Genomic DNA, 15,648 nt, shown 5'->3' with positions numbered 1-15,648 from the left:
GCTGGGGGGGGTGGGGGGGGTGGGGGGAGGAGAGGGGCCTCCTGGGCTCCTTCAGGTTCCCCAGGCCCTGCTTCCAGCTCTGTGAGGCCCCATCGCAACCTTGCCTCTGGGTTCTCTGAGGTGCCCGCTTGTCCTTCCAGTCGTCTCCTTTGGTAATTCAGATTTCCAGAATGGCTTTATGCAGGACCAGCTACATGCAGTGTGGGGCTTGGCCCCAAAAGGAAGCTGGGGGTTCCCTTTTTCAAACACCTTTAGGAATTTTAAGGTGGCAACTGCAGAGCATGAAACCAAGTGGGGACCCCTCCTAAGCCGGGGCCCTCTGCCACTGGGCAGGTTGTGTGCTCACGGAGCCGGCCCTGGGTTTGTGTTATCTGCAACCCAAAGAACTTTGAGCAAGACAGACAGACTCTGTTGGCAAGGTGGTTGCCCCAGTGGAAGGAAAGGCATTTCAAAATTCTTTCTAGAATTGCATCAAAGTGGGTGGCCACAGGCCAAGGAAACGTAGAGGACAGAAAATGTCCAGGATGACTAACTAAAATGAGAGAAAAGGCACACCCAGGGCAGGGCCGGGCAGCCCGAGAACCCGGAGGGGACTAGCACAAGAGCATGACAGCTGAGAAGGGGAGCCTGGACCAGATCCGAGCAGAGCGAGAGCTTCCTCTCGGCCCATCAGCAGTATGGGGCGTGGGCCTGGGGGCTGCAGAAGACCACCGCGCCCCTCCGGGCATATCTGCACACCTGCCCTTTGGTGTCCATTGCTACGTTTAGTTAACCGTGGAACTGACTGCGTCCTGTTCTTATTCTCCACTGTGGGTTCTGATGTTCCCACCCGATCCTTGTAAAATCTCCAGTTAACATAAGAACTATCGCGCCTTGCTCTTCCGATTGGATGAGGCCCACCTGCATGTGGCCCCGAGCCTGGGGCTCGGAGCAGACAGGAGAGGTCGGCAGTGTCCGTCACGGGGCCTCCCTTAGCCAGCTCGTCTCTGCTGCCTGGGGTGCACAACACATCCCAGGCACTGTGCCCGCTGCTGACGGGGTGCGAGGGGGTCAGGGGATCAGCCGACTAGGACCACGCTGCATCCACAGTCCTGTGATGTGTCACCCCCTCGAGTGGTCATCAGTCCTGCCCACGAATCAGTCAGTTCCCGTTGAGGGCCATCCTGCAACAACTTGGAATCCACCTGAGTGGATTAAATGTCCAGGAAGTTGTGAGAGATCTCTTTCACCTCCAGCCTCACCGTGTCTGTTGCATTTTCCCGATTTACTGTCTGAATTCCGGCGGAAAAGGAAATAGGTGAGCTGGCGTGACGTTCCCAGTGCAATGGTTGGAGATCAGGCTTAGTGGAGGACAGGTCTGGATTCGAATCACAGCATCTCCACTTAAGGGCTGTGTGACCTTGGCAAGTCACGTAACCTCTCTGAACCTCAGTTTTCCTCAGCTTTAAAATGGGAATCATAATATTTCCTGTCCCACAAGGTTGCCGTGAGGATTAAAGGAGATAATGTAGAGTTACCTGGCATGTGGCGAGGCAGATTATTATTATCGTTGCTGTCATTGTTCTTCCATACGGGTTCCTAGCAGACACTACTTCTTTTCCGGGTTTCCTGGGTCAACCATTCTAGAGTCTTGCCCGGGGTGGAGAAGATGGCAATGAGTAGAAGTGCTCGCAGCGGTGGTGTTATGCTTGTGTGTGGAGGTGCAGAACCGAGGTGACGTGGCAGGCTGGAGACGCTCTCCTTAGAAAGGCCTGCTTACGTCTTGGCTCACGGGTGGCATCCAGGAACCGGGCACTGGACCCGTTCTGTGCATTCCCTAGCTGACAAGGACGCGTCACTGTGCCTGGTGTGTTTGTACAACAGTACGGCTTATGCGGAACCCTTGCTTTTTTTGTGGGAATCTGGTGTTTTGGTCCGTGCCAGGCAGAGGATGCCTGCATGACCAGCCCCAGGGAAACCCTTGGGCACGGAGTCTCCCACGGGCTGCCTGGGGCGGGGACACTGCTGCAGGAGGAGAGTGCTCTGTGTCACCTTCCTGGGAGAGGGAGCATCAGGAAGCCTGGGTACGGATTCTTCTAGACTCCATGTCTCAGTCAGCTCAGGCTGCTGTAAGGAAATACCACAGACGCGGGGCTTTCAACAACAGACATTTACTTCTCAGAGTTCTGGAGGCTGGAAGCACGAGATAAAGGTGCCGGCAGGTTCGGTTCCTGGTGAGGGCCTGTTTCGCGCCCTGCAGACGGCTGCGTCCCACTGTGGGTTTTCCCCTTATGATGCAGTGGTGTGTCTGACTCCACGGCTGAAATCGCTCTTTGCCACGGATACAGCTAGATGTTGAAAACCGTGAGTCCTTCCAGGGAATCTCTGAACATGGGGGTGGTCTTGGGGACCCCTGACACAATGAGTGTGTCTGTGAGTGTGTGTGTGTGTGTGTGTGTAATTTCTTGCTTTTCATTTCTGGAAGGTAGTTATAATACTTTCATAAGGAACAATAAATATGCTTTAAAATTTTGTCGAATGAATCACAGCCATGACGTTATTTCAGGAGTAAGATCATGCTCTTTGCGCAGTATCGGCAGCGACAATTTCTGGCAGCTGCTCAGCTGTGTGGCTTCCTTCCTGCTCCCAGCCCCCAGGGCCCCAACATCCCTCCCGATGACGAGATTGTCAGAACTCACCCCCACCTCTCCTCAGCCGCTGGTGGCAGGCAGGAAACGGCTGGGGTGTCCCGGAGGAAGGCCTCGCCCCCGGGAGGGAACCGAATGTGCGTGCAATGAAGAGCCAGAACTGCCAGATACAAAGATGAGATTTTCAGCTGCCGAAGAAGGTGCTTCCAGAAACAGCACCAAGGCCCTCAGCTGCTAATGGGGCATTCCTCGCAGGAATGCTGGGGCCACTGGCCATTCTGTTCCGGAAAGGTCACTGCTTTCATCACACTCTCTGTCCCGACGGCCCTCCTGGTTACACTCATGAATGAGGGAGCCGGAACGGAGTGATTTCAGCAGAGTGAGCAAAAGGACAGTTGGCCAAAAATGCAAATCTGGCAGCCTGGATTGCCCATAAATTTGCAAGTCGGTAACATTTCTGTGTTTCTTTGTTCAGGTTCTGGCCTGTCTGCTCAGAGGACGTGTTTGTCAGGAGTTTCCAGACTGGCCCTGGAGGGGAACTCAGAATTTGTCCGCAGGACGATGCTGCCTCCCCCTGTGGAAGTCGTGGATGGACGAGCAAACGGATAAGAGCGGGAGCAGGTGTGGCTCTTAGAAACGCAGGACCCCAAACCTAGGATCCCACACGGCGGTGCAGGCTGAGAGAGGGGGGCAAGCATGGCAGGTCAGACAAGGGCGGGGGCCTCAGACGGGCGTGGTCCCCCACCTGCCTCGAGCAAAGCGACCTTGGGCAAGTCATAGGGCCTCCCTGAGCATGTTTCCCCGTCGGTACCATGGGGACAATGGTTTCTTCTTCAGAGGGGCACTGCGAGGAGGAAAGGAGATTATGCGTAAGGGGCGCAGGTGCTGTGCTAACTGCTAGCCCCTCAGGTGCGGGGTGATCCAGCGTTGGAGGAGGGCAGACTTCTACCTCCTTACCGCAGAAAAGAAGGACGAGGAAGGGCACTATCCTTGCTCTCAGTCAGTAATCCAGCAGGAAATTGACTTTTTCTTTCCTCCAAACCAGAATCCGCTGAGGCAGGGCAGGGCTTTTCAAAATTTACTGTACACACGAATCGCCCGGAGGAGCTTGTGAAAATGTGGATTCCGATTCAGCGGGTCTGGGGGCGGGGGCTGAGATTCTATGTGTCTAACAGACCCTCAGACCACACTGATGCTGCTGGTCCATGACCACACTTGGAAAGACAAGAAGGTAGGCAACTCTTACGGGGCCCATGGCACAGAGGAGGAGACAGAGGTTCAGTGAGGAAACCCAGATGTGTCTGCCTCCAAAGGCCGTGCTCTTTCTCTTGTACTGCTAAAGGTTTCTCAGTGGCCAGGTGACATTCTGGTTGACATATGACAAGAAGATAAATCAGACAGCATTGGGCAGCGTGGATCTGATGCAAAGAGGATGGAAGAGGGGTGCAGATCGGGAACTTATTGAAGCAATTCGGGTGGGAGGTCATACAGTCCTGGAATAGGGGCGGGAATAGGAAGGGGGCGGATGCAGTGAAGCTTTGATGGTAGACCCAGAGTGTGTGGGTGAGGATGGGTGCGGGGGCGTTTTGCAGACTCGGGGTACAATGGGGGTCATGAAGCAGTGTTGTGTGCAGGTGAGCTGCATTTGTTTGAGTCGGTATTGGCAGGAAAGGGTGGTGTTCCCAAAGTGTTCCTCAAAGGGGGTGTCATTTTAAGGGGCTCTGGACAGAGGTTTGGGCAGTGGAGGGAACCAGACCAGGATGGCAAGACACCCAGAAGCCACAGCAGGGAGCCACTGCAGGGACGCTGAGCGGGGAAGGTGAGAGAAGGCTTTCACTGGACTCTACCAGCGTGGCAGCATCACAGAGATGCTGACCAACAGCAGCCGTGGCCATGGCTAAAGAATGAAGCCACTGCCAAAAGCAAGCCCAGTGTGGATGGAGCTGTAGGGAGCGTGATAAATACCCTGGCCTCTCTCTCCTTCCAGGCTCTCATCTCCTGCTGGTGCTTCCCAGTGGCCAAACCAGGAGAGGCACAAGGGCATGGAGATCGGCTTCCTGGGCCTGGGACAGAGGAGAAGGGCAGAGAGCGGATCTGGAGAATAACCAGCATGTCCTTGAATCACAGATCTGCTGCTTACTAGATGCGTGCTCTCAGGCCAGAGAGTTACCATCTCTGAGCCTTGGTTTCCGTAACTGTAAAGTGGGGTGAGTAATGGTAACTTTCCCAGAGTTATCCAAACATTGAAAAAAATAATGCACATTCCTGTTTCCTATAATAACCCTGCTGATTAGGACAGAAGCTTTGGGAAAAGAAAAAGGCTTCCTTTCTTATGCCAAGAGCTGAAGGTATAGCAGTTGGGCTGGAAGTGTCAGCAGCCCAAGCTGGAGTCCTTTTTTCCAAATAAAAAGACCTCCAGGAGCTTCATAATATAGTCCTGAACAAGCCCTGAATGACCACCCCATGCTGAAGCATGGCAACTGTCTCCCTATTTCGATGGTTTACATAAAATGCAGAGACTATGAAAATGTTACTTTATGCGGCTTTGGCTGCATATTATGTGAAGACTGTTGGAGAATCAGCAAAATGTCTGTTCCACAGCTTGTTCCCATCATTGTCCTCAGTGAAAGACTCCAGCTCATTCCCAGGTGTACATACCAGAATCCCAGGAGGCATCCGTGACCCCATTCCTTCACCCTATGTCCTGCTCATCACCACGTCCTGTCGATTTCATAAAAGCAGCTCACTTCCATTTTCATGACTCTGGTCCAAGCCCTGCCATCCTTCACCTCCTCACTGCTTTCCACTCTTCCCATCTGTTGTCCATACAGCTGCCAGGGTGATCTTTTTGAAACCCAAATCTTAGCATGTCAGTCCTGTTGAAAGCTTTTAATCACTTCCCATTGCTCTGAGAATGTGGTCCTAAAGGCCTCTCATGAGCCAGCTGTTCACATCTGTGGCTGCCTCTCCTGGCCTGCTCTGCTCGACTACCACTGGTTTCCTTTCGATTCCCCAGACTCAGCCCACTCTCCTTCCCTGGGCCTTCCTGTAGCCTGGACTGATTCCTCCTCTCTCCCTCCCGTCCATGTCCTCCTACGCATCTCTCAGGTCTCAGCTTAACTCCCACTTCCTCCCTGACCAGGTCCCATCCTTCTGTGACACCGTGTCCTGGCCCTGTTGCATTTTCCTTCACAGCGCTGGCAATTAAATGATTATGTGCATGATATGTTGTTTGCTGGTATTTGTCGACTTAGAACGTTCCAGGAGTCAGTAACTATGTCCACTGTCTGCCAGTACTTAGCATATAGCAGACACTCCAGGGACATTTGCTGAATGAATGAATGAACCAATGAGTAAGTGAGATAGGATCTCCATAGGTCCCTTCAGTCTCCAGCTCCTGAAACTTAAAACTCGTGTCAGCACAGGGAGGAGCTGACGCTGGATTCCCCTTGAGGGAGTTCATGTCCTGGGCTTTGGTGTTGAAATGGGAGAAATTACCCATAGACATGGGTGTGACCCCTTTATGACTTTTTAAAAGTCATAGTCATAAATCATAAGCCCATGTGGCCCACACTCGGGATGTCATTAAGTTAGCCTGGGTGGCTGCATTATTCCTGCAAATTCACTCGACTTTCAGAGAGCAGTGAGGTGATGGTGCTGGTGGTGGTGGTGGTGGTGGGAGTGTGGAATTGAGCAGAAAAACAGGAATAGCAAAGGGTGACCTTTGTTCCCCACTCAAGAGGAGCCAGGCGCGGTTCTGGGAGCTCCACTCGTTTGATGCCTGGAATGTGAGGTAGGCATTGCCACCCCCACTTTACAGACGGGAAACTGAAGAACTGGCCCGTGTCGCACAGCTAGTGGATCTGCAGAGCGTGGCTCTTTGTCTTCACCTGGAGCCTCTGCTGTCTCTGGCTGATGGTGGGCGCATCACAATGAGCTGTTCCAAGAAACAGGCCAAGGGGATTTTTGCCCTTAAATTCAGTGAGTTTTGATCCTGTTTATGAGCCAAACGCACTTCTCCTTTCTGCGTTTCCTTTCTTTTCTCTGTAGCAGGGGGCAGTGGTGAAGTTCAGCGACTCCAGAATCAAATGCCGAGTGAAAATCCCAGCTCAGACATTCTTGTGTGATTTCCAGCAAGTCAGTTAACCCCCAGCGCCTCGGTTTCCTCAAGTGTAAGCTTGGATGATGCCTGAACCTGCCTCACAGAACTGTGGAGATGATTAAGTGAATCAACGCCGGGAGGGGCTCAGAACAGCGCCTGGCACAGAGCAAGCGCAACTTGTGTGCTTGGCATTTTCAAATAACAACAAACCATATTTGCTCAAGGAACAGACTTTGGTTGGAAAGTTCTTTTAATCGGTTCCTGGGTGGCCAACAAGCAGTCCGCTCTGCTTAGAACTAGGAGACCCCAGCTCCAGCCTCGGCCCTGCCCTTACTGGCTGTGTCACTTGGGGAAAGTTACTGGATCTTTCTGAGCCCCAATTCACATGTGTGTGAAATCAGCTGTGGTCCTTCTTCACGAGATTCCCGTGAGCATTCAGTGAAATCCTGGCTCAAGTGGCTGAACCTGAGTCTCTTCTTTACAGCCAATTAATCTAAGATCCACACAGGCCAATCGAACATCAGGGCAGCGATCGTGTTTCTCTGAGCTCGGCACAGGCCGCTATTAGAAGCCCGAGGAGTCGTTAATAACACAGCCTCACTGTCTTTTCCTGTTTCCCACCGTGGGCCGCTGAGGGGCTGGAACTGTGTTGTCCACAGTGGGGCTGGGGCGGCATTGAAGGAGCGTTGGGAGCTCTCGGTCCCGACAGAGAAAACAATATGCCTGTGCTTCTCCAAGGGCCGTGCTCTCCATCACAAACATACCGGGGCCCTGTTCCGGAGTGTCACATGACTTGCCTGAGCTGGAGGAAAGTCCCCCTTCCTCGTGGATCAGGGACCGTCTTGGGTGGTGTCTTGGCTGCACTGGCCGAGGGTGGATTGTGCTTTGTGAGGGGGATTTGCGCAGAATCTGCTTATGCTCTTAGGTTGGCTGGCGCGGCCGAACAAAGGATGGAAGCGGAGCTGTGGAGGCTGCAGGGAGGTGAGGAGGAGCGGGCGGATGGCAGCACAGGAGGGACCCTCCCGCCACGTGGCGTGGAGATGCTCCTCTGCACACAGGCTGCGGCGGGGGCCTGCCCACCTGCTGCTGCCGTCTTGTTTCCAAGGACCGGCTCCAGAAAGGGGTTGGTGGGGCCAGGGCTAATGGTGGAATGGGGCACCTCTAAGGCACAGCTCCTGAAAGCATGGCCTGGGGGCCACCTGCTGGTCAGGAGGGGCCTTCCTTACGTTCTTCCCTGCAAATGGTCAGGAATTCTCCGGCCTTTCATCTTTACATACAAGTAAGGGAAGCAAGAAGCAACTTATTAAGCTGTTATAATCATTAAGTTGGGGTCCATGGGACAGGGAAAAAATATTAACAATGCATGTCCCTCTCTGCCCTTCTAAGCGGGGTTGATGGACGGATGGGTTGACTGACACGCTCTCCGATCTTTATAGTTTTGGTCAGGGGAATGGGTTATAGTTACATGACAAAGACACAGTGAAAACATGCAGCAAAGAGAAGAGACCTTAAAGGCGAGGGAAGGGGGGAGAGAGGAGGGGGCAAGGGCTGTTAGGGAGAGCGAGGTTGGGTCAGCTGCTGCTTGGGGTGGGACTTTGGGGAGAGGTCCGAGCACAGAGGACACTTATGTTGTGGCCAGCCACGTCTCCTGAACCCCATTCCTGTATATGGGGACACGCCCACTGCTGAGTCCTGAGCTAGTTCAGGTCCCACGGGCAGCAGAGGCCCAGCTGGAATTAGATGTGCAAGAGACTTATTGGGTATGATGCCTGTGATGGACGAGAGGGAGACCGAGCAGGCGGTGGGAGATGCTTCAGCCCACAGTGCGGATGTGACACCCGAGAAAGGAGAAGCAGAAGGAAGGCGGGTTGGGCAGAAAGAGGCTCAGCCTGCAGGGCAACAAGCAGGAAGTCTTGGCCAGCTGACAGGGAGCCCCGGCGCGAAGATGACCCTTTGGAGGAGCCGGCTTGGGGCCGGCATGGCCTGCTCTGGCAGCCCCGCCCTGCTCCACTGTTGTCTGGGGACAGAAAGGAGGGAGGTCTGAGCAGTGCACCCCCACAGTGGCCACAAACTCGAGAGGAGGGACAGAGCAGCCCCAAAGGGGGCGGGTTCTGGCGGCAGAAGTCCTCCGCGGGAGTGAGGGGTAGAAGGCAAGGAGGGTCCCAGGATGACGGCCCGGGGGCCCCATGGGATGGAAGCAGAAGCATGGTTTCAGACAGGCTGCCATGTGGGCCACTGCCTCCACCTGCCACTGCCTCCACCTGTGGGTTCTTAAGACGCCCCTGGCTGCCACAAGGCCCCGTATCTTCCCACAAAGCCCCAGTCGGTGTGGCAACAGCTTGCGGTCACACGCTCGCGGTTCTCAGTGCTGCTGTGCGTTGGATCCCCTGGGTGGCTGAGGCCTGCCTCCCAGAGCTGCTGACCCATTGGTCTGGGAGCAGCTGGGCACCAGGACTTGTGTGAGTTCCCAACGAGATTCCCACGTGCAGCAGGCTGAGAGCCTCCCGTCCACACCAAGAGTGATGGGCAGTTTGATCGTTCCTATTGCCTCCAACAGCCTGTGCTGTCCAAGTGTGTGTGTCCGTGCCTGTGTCCCAGCTCCGGGGACCTCCAGTGCTGGGCACCAAGGACTTGGACACTCCCATTCAGGGGTCTCATTAAACTCACGCCGGGATCCTTTATTGGCGGGTGTTAGATGTTTCTAGAAGCACCACCAGATAAACATCCTTTTATCTGGGGCTGGATCCTTCCCTGGTGGCCTCCCCTGGGAGTTGGTGCCCCAGTTTCTTGCATGACATTTGTAGGCTGGTGGGTGGGGCCACACCTCAAGGCCACATCCCCACCCCCAGTGGAGGTGCCAGGCCTGATGGCCACCTGGCTGCCCCTCTCTGGCCCCTGGTGGGTGTCAAAAGCCGCTGGTGGTGCTGTAATTGAGATCGTCAGCACCCGTCACCGGAATGAGGCCTCCCCCACCGGCTTACGGAGGACTGAAATCTCTTAAAGGACATGGCCTTTCTCCCGCCCACATGAGAGATTTAACAAACGTAAAGCCCCTCAGAGAAGAGCGACTTAAACACTGAAAGGTGTAAGCCACAAAGTGGACCTGTGGTGGGTGGAAAGGTGGCCCCCCAAACAGATGCGTCCAAGCCCTCACTCCTGGTGCCTGAGCATGTGACCTGCCTTGGAAATAGTCTTTGCAGATGTAATTAAGGATCTCGAGAGGAGATCATCCTGGATTAGGGTGGGCCCTCAATCTGATGTCTGATGTGCTTATAAGAGACAGAAGAGGAGAAGTCACAGACACAGGGAAGGCCGTGTGACGATGGAGCAGAGGGGGGTGATGCGTCGACAAGTCCTGACGCCGAGGGTCGCTGGCCGCCACCAGAAGCTGGGGGAGAGGCCTGGAGCGAATTCTCACTTGGAGTACCCAGAGGGAACCTGAGTTTGGACACTGACCTCTGGGACTGTGAGAGAATATATGTCTGTCGTTTTGAGCCACTCAGTTTGTGGTACTTTGTTACAGCAGTGCCAGGAAATAGTATGAGACCCTTTCCAGAAAAATCAAGCTTCAACATTGGAGGATGACAGCTAAGCCTTGTCCTCGGAAGAAGAGGGGGCTGGGAGGCTGAGCCTGAGAGGCCACACGCACTTCCTGTGTGCTGGCATTTTGCCTGCACTGAGTCCTAGGTCGATGCCTGGTCTCCCGGGGAGCTGGTTAAAATGCAGATCCTGGGCTGACAGTCCGGGGCAGGCCTGACATCCCGCATTTCTAACAGGCTCCAGGGGATGCTGCTGGTCTGCAGACCACACTCTGAGCAGCGAGGGCTCTGGATGGTTTCTCTGTGCGTGCTCCCTGGACCACGTGTGTCATGGTCACCTGGGAGGCAGAGGGAAGAGTGCAAACATCTGGGCACCACTCCTGACCTACAGACTCTCTGGGACCGAGTCCTGGAACCTCACCTTGACCACTGCCCCAGGACAGCCTGACAAGCGCTGAATTTAGAGCCCACAGGGCCCTGTGGGTTTCTGGGATGGTCAGAGCTGGGGAGACAGTGGCCCCGGAGTCCCTTTCTCATCGGGGCAGGGAAGAAAGCACCCACACTGTTGGAGCACCTCTCCTGTGCCAGGCCCTGTGAGAGAGCCTTACAGTTCATTCGTGTATTTAATCCTCAAAACAGCTCCTGGAGGCACCTCCCATTCTTACTCCCACTTTACACGTGAGCAAACTGAGGCCCAGAGAGCCAAGCCTCTTATTCAATGTCCACAAGCAGATCTGGCAGAGTCGGGTCCCCACCCAGCGGTCTGACAACACATTGCCCACCCACCCCGCCACTGGGTCTCGGGCTAGCTCTATTTAGGCCAGGCCTTCTCAGATTGTAACGTGCCTGTGAATCACCTGGTGAAAATGTGGGTTCTGGCTCCCGGGGGATGCCAAAGCCGTCGTCCTCAGACAGGGCCTCCGCAAGGCTCAGTTTAGGAGCCATCTGCAGGAGCCATCTGCAAATACGCAGAAGGGATGAGAGACCAGGCACTCTTGGGGAAGTGGGGCAGGGCCAGACCGCAGGCAGGGGCCGTCCTGTTTTCCAGGCATTTGGACTCCTGGATAATAGAGGCTGCCACGCAATTGAATTACAGAGCAATTGGCTTTTAATAGAGCAGAGCCCACGAGCACCTGCTAACAGATTTCTTTGAAAGTGAAGCAGCTGTCCAGTTGCCGCGTTAATCTCATTAGGCACCTGCTTGGAATTACCTTCTAGTAAATCAGTCGCCCTACCTAACGAGAATGGAAGCGCTCGCTCTTCACGGGGAACACCTGGGACCGCAGGGCGGCGTCATTAAAAGCAGAATGGGGAGAAGCTGGCGGAGGCCCGCTACAAAACGACACCCTTGGGATTTTGGAGGGCGGGGCGAGTGCATGTGTATAATCCCAGCTCCCTTCATCCTTTGAAGAATCTTGTTGAAAACCAGTCACCGCAGATCTGTAATACCATAAGAAACTCGAGTGTTCTACAAGACAAGGCGTTTAATTTATTGCTTTTTAAAAAATCTTGTCTTTCTAAGATTTAGGTGTTAAATTATTTTACTTTACAAAATAGATGATAAATGGCATTATTGTTTTTTTTTTTACTATCCTTAGTTGTTAAAATAAACAGGCAGCTTTGGATCAGCCCCTTGATATTTTAAATGATATATATATTTTTTTATTAACTTTTTTTTTTGTGGAAGATTAGCCCTGAGCTAACATCTGCCACCAATCCTCCTCTTTTTGCTGAGGAAGACTGGCCCTGAGCTAACATCCATGCCCATTTTCCTCTACTTTATATGTGGGACGCCTACCACAGCATGGCTTGCCAAGTGGTGCCATGTCCGCACCCGGGATCCGAACCGGTGAACTCTGGGCTGCCGAAGCGAATGTGTGCAGTTAACCGCTGTGCCACCAGGCCGGCCCCAGCCCCTTGATACTTTAATTGGCCTGTGAAATTCACACATCTGGAAACCCCAACGTTGGGCCATTTGTGTAAGGATATATATGCACAAGGATTGTTGCACGTAAAAGCAAAAGATGAGAAGCACACGAAGCACTCAGCCGTAGGGGTTTGCTCAATTAATCACACACAGTCAGACAAGCGGGTTACGAAAACAGAGGTCTGTGTGAGCTCCATGATATGTTGCTAAGTGCAGGAAAAAGACACTGTGTAAAGCTGTGGTCGGCTTCTGGTGTGCGTGTTCAAGGGATGTTCGTGGACTTGAGTATGGATTTAGAGAAGAGCTCTGGGAAAATCCACAAGAGTTCTGGCCGTGGCCGCCTCTGGGGAGCAGGACTCGGACTGCGATGGAGAGATTCTCTTGTCATTAAATCCTCTCGGGACTGTTTGAGGTCGTTACTGTGTTCCTCTATTAATGTTTCAACAAACAAGTGGATTAACAAAGTGACTGTGTGGGGACCGCAGTCGGATGCAGATGCTAGCTGGGAGGTCCAGGAAGGAAACACCCGGCATAAGCTTGGCTATGCAAGTGGATTTTGCTTCTTTACAACTCATCATAAAGACAGCTAATCGTTCTTAAAATCCCTGTGGGCTGGTACGGATGGAGGCTATGAGATGCACGGGGCGCTTGCGGCCCACACCCCTTTAAGGCTCTGGTTCCCACACTTGAGCGGGCATCGGAATTGCCAGGAGGGCCCCACCCCACAGTCTCTGATTCAAGAGGCCCGCCTGGGGCTTGAGCATCTGTATTTCTCGAAAGCTCCCAAGGGATGCTGGCGCTGCTGGTCCAGGACTCCACGTTGAAGACCACAGCTTGGAGGGTTCCCACTCTAGTGCTGGTGTTTCTCTCCCCGGACAGCTTACAGCCCTTCCCCACAAAGCGCCAGGCAGCACTGGGGTTTCACCCGGCCTGCTGTTTCCCAGCTAACCGGGAGAGTGGAGCAGGGATCCACCGGTGCTCAGCCGAGAATCCCACGGGAATGTCACGAGCATCGGCGCCTAAGCTCCACCCCAGCCCGGTTACATCAGAACCTTTCAGGGTGGGCTCAGCTTTGGGGGGAGCCTGAGCGCAGGCTGTGGGCATGAGTATCCTGGGGCTGACATAGCACAGGACCGCAACCTGGGTGGCTGACAACGACAGACGTGTTCTCCCAGCTCGGGAGGCCTGACATCCAAAACCAAGGTGGCTCTCGGCCAGGCTGGTCCCTCTGAGGGCTGTGAGGGAGGGACGCGTTCCAGGCCTCTCTCCTTGGCTTGCAGACGGCTGCCTTCTCTCTGTCTTTTCACATCGTCCTCCCTCCATGCACATGTGTCTCTATGTCCAAATTTTACAATAAGGACCCCGGTCACACCAGGTTAGGGCCTGCCCTCCTCCCGTATGACCTCATCTGAACCGACGATGTCTGCAATGGCCCTGTTTCCAAATAAGGTCACGTCCTGAGGTCCTGGGGTTTAGGTCTTCAACATTCGAATTTTGGGGGACAGAATTCAACCCCAAACAGACTGGGTATAATGTTTGCTTCTCAGACTGTGATGTGAGCCTGAACTACTCTGGGACCTTGAGGAGGCACAGACTCTGATTCAGTGGGTCTGGGAAAGGCCTGCGACTCATTTCCAACCAGAGGCCCGAGATTGAGGATCAGATTATATAAAAAAATGACTGTTAATGGTATTGTGGTTGGGTAAGAAAGTGCCTTTTTTTTAACCAAGAGATGCAGACGGACAGATGTAAGGCTGACAGGTCAGGATGACTATCTTTTTTTTCCCCAAATAGTCCCATGAATAGGAAATATGGCAAAAATGTTAACACTGATTAAATCTATGTGGTGGGTACAAGAGGGTTGGTTTTATTAGTCTGCTTTTCCTTCTGTTAGAAAATTTTCCTAATAAAAAATGTTAAAAAAGCCTTCTGTACCTCTGGGATGGATGGAAAGACAGATGGACAGAAGGACAGACAGAACGATGGGGATGGGGGACACTTATGAACTGGACGTTAGGTCCCAGGGCCGGCTCCCAAGTTCTCTAACTGGGAGCAATGGCTGTAGGCATCAGCATCTTCCGTGTGTCAGCACTTTTTAAATTTTTCTGCCACCGTCCCTTCCTTCCGTGTGCCCCTGAGTGGGTTCGGGGAGGTATTGGGAAGGGGGCAGGATTCTGGGGTCCCCTGCCGGGTTTCCCTGCTCTGGGAGCACGGACAACTGAGGTTTCTGAGCAGCAGTCTTTGCTTCTGCACCCTAGCCCTTAGCACAATGCCCAGCACACAGCAGGCACTCAATAGATGCACTGAATGGACGAACAATTGCACACTGACTCTGAAGGCCCCGTCTACTCCGGAGGAGCCAGGCTCCAGGAGGTCAGGTGACCTGTGTCAAAGGCCGAGCCAGGGCTGCACTTCCAGGCCAGGGCAGTCCAGCGGGAACAGGAGGAAAGCCCCAAACATGACTCTCAATCTTATAAAGGGCAAAGAAATGGGTGACATTAATCTCAATACTACATTTTATTAACCTCAGATAGCCAAGATATTATTTCAACATGTCATCTCTCTTTTAAAATTATGAAGAGGTGGCAGGAGGGAGATGCCTGTGGTGAGGGCTGGTTCTGTTCTTGGACTGTGGTGGTGGTTACACGGATCCACACGTGTGACAAAAGCACACGGAGTTATCACACACACACATGCAGTTTCCTGGTTTTGATACTGCACGATAATTATGTAAGATGTCACTACATCTTTGGGCCTCTGGGTACTGCCTTTGAACTTCCTGTGAACATTTAATTATTTCAAAATGAAGCTTAAAAAATTTGAGATATTTTACAGTTGAAAATAATCTTTTAACTTAAAAAAATTAAAAAATACAGCCAAGTCTCTGAACTTTGTGTGTTGTACTCATAGCACATCTCAGTTTGGACCAGTTCAAGTGCTGGGTGGCCACACGCAGCTCGTGGCTGCTGCGTGGGACGGCACGGGCTTCTGCCCCTGTCCCCCGGGACAGCATGCCTGGAGGCCTGTTGTGTCTCTCCCGCTTACTGGTTGTCTGGTAGATAAGTTCCTTATTTTACGTTAGATAAGTGACTGGCTTCCCCTGAGCCTATTTTCCTTATCTGTAGAGTGGGACTAATAATGGTGCTCATCCTACCCAACTGCGTGATGGTTAAGGGAGATGCTGCATGTTGGGCACTTGGTTGTGGCCTGGCCATAATTCACTGGAAGCTGACATTTACCAGTATTGCCATTTGGAGATGAAAAATAGCAGTTCCGTCTGCTTCTCCTAACTTTACACGACCTCCTGCCTCTCTCTGCCGGTCTTCTCCAAGCAATAGACTCCTGAGCATCTCTTGGTTTAACCATAGGATCTCCCCTCCCCTGGACGCCGTGTCTTTGGCACCTGACTCCGGTTGCTGGAGACACCCTGTCCCTCCCACAAAGGTAGCGAGT

The 15,648-nt window shown here is 53.2% G+C and overlaps 1 long non-coding RNA gene across 3 annotated transcripts; it reads left to right on the top strand.

The window, feature by feature from the left end:
- Window positions 1-15: 15 nt before the first annotated feature.
- On the top strand, window positions 16-15,139 carry LOC139042341 (uncharacterized). 3 transcript variants are annotated; one of them, XR_011498977.1, is made up of 4 exons: window positions 16-2,343; window positions 3,103-3,248; window positions 4,615-6,420; window positions 6,678-15,139. It is a non-coding gene; the product is annotated as an uncharacterized lncRNA (long non-coding RNA). The 3 variants fall into 3 exon arrangements; XR_011498979.1 differs by lacking the exon at window positions 16-2,343 and adding an exon at window positions 2,408-2,827; XR_011498978.1 differs by lacking the exon at window positions 16-2,343 and adding an exon at window positions 2,408-3,006.
- The last annotated feature ends 509 nt before the right edge of the window (window positions 15,140-15,648 follow it).

The sequence above is a fragment of the Equus asinus genome, chromosome 28, assembly GCF_041296235.1.
Source record: "Equus asinus isolate D_3611 breed Donkey chromosome 28, EquAss-T2T_v2, whole genome shotgun sequence".
NCBI lineage: Eukaryota > Metazoa > Chordata > Mammalia > Perissodactyla > Equidae > Equus > Equus asinus.
Note: the sequence above shows the minus strand (reverse complement) of the source record. Positions and strands in the feature narration are given on the sequence as shown.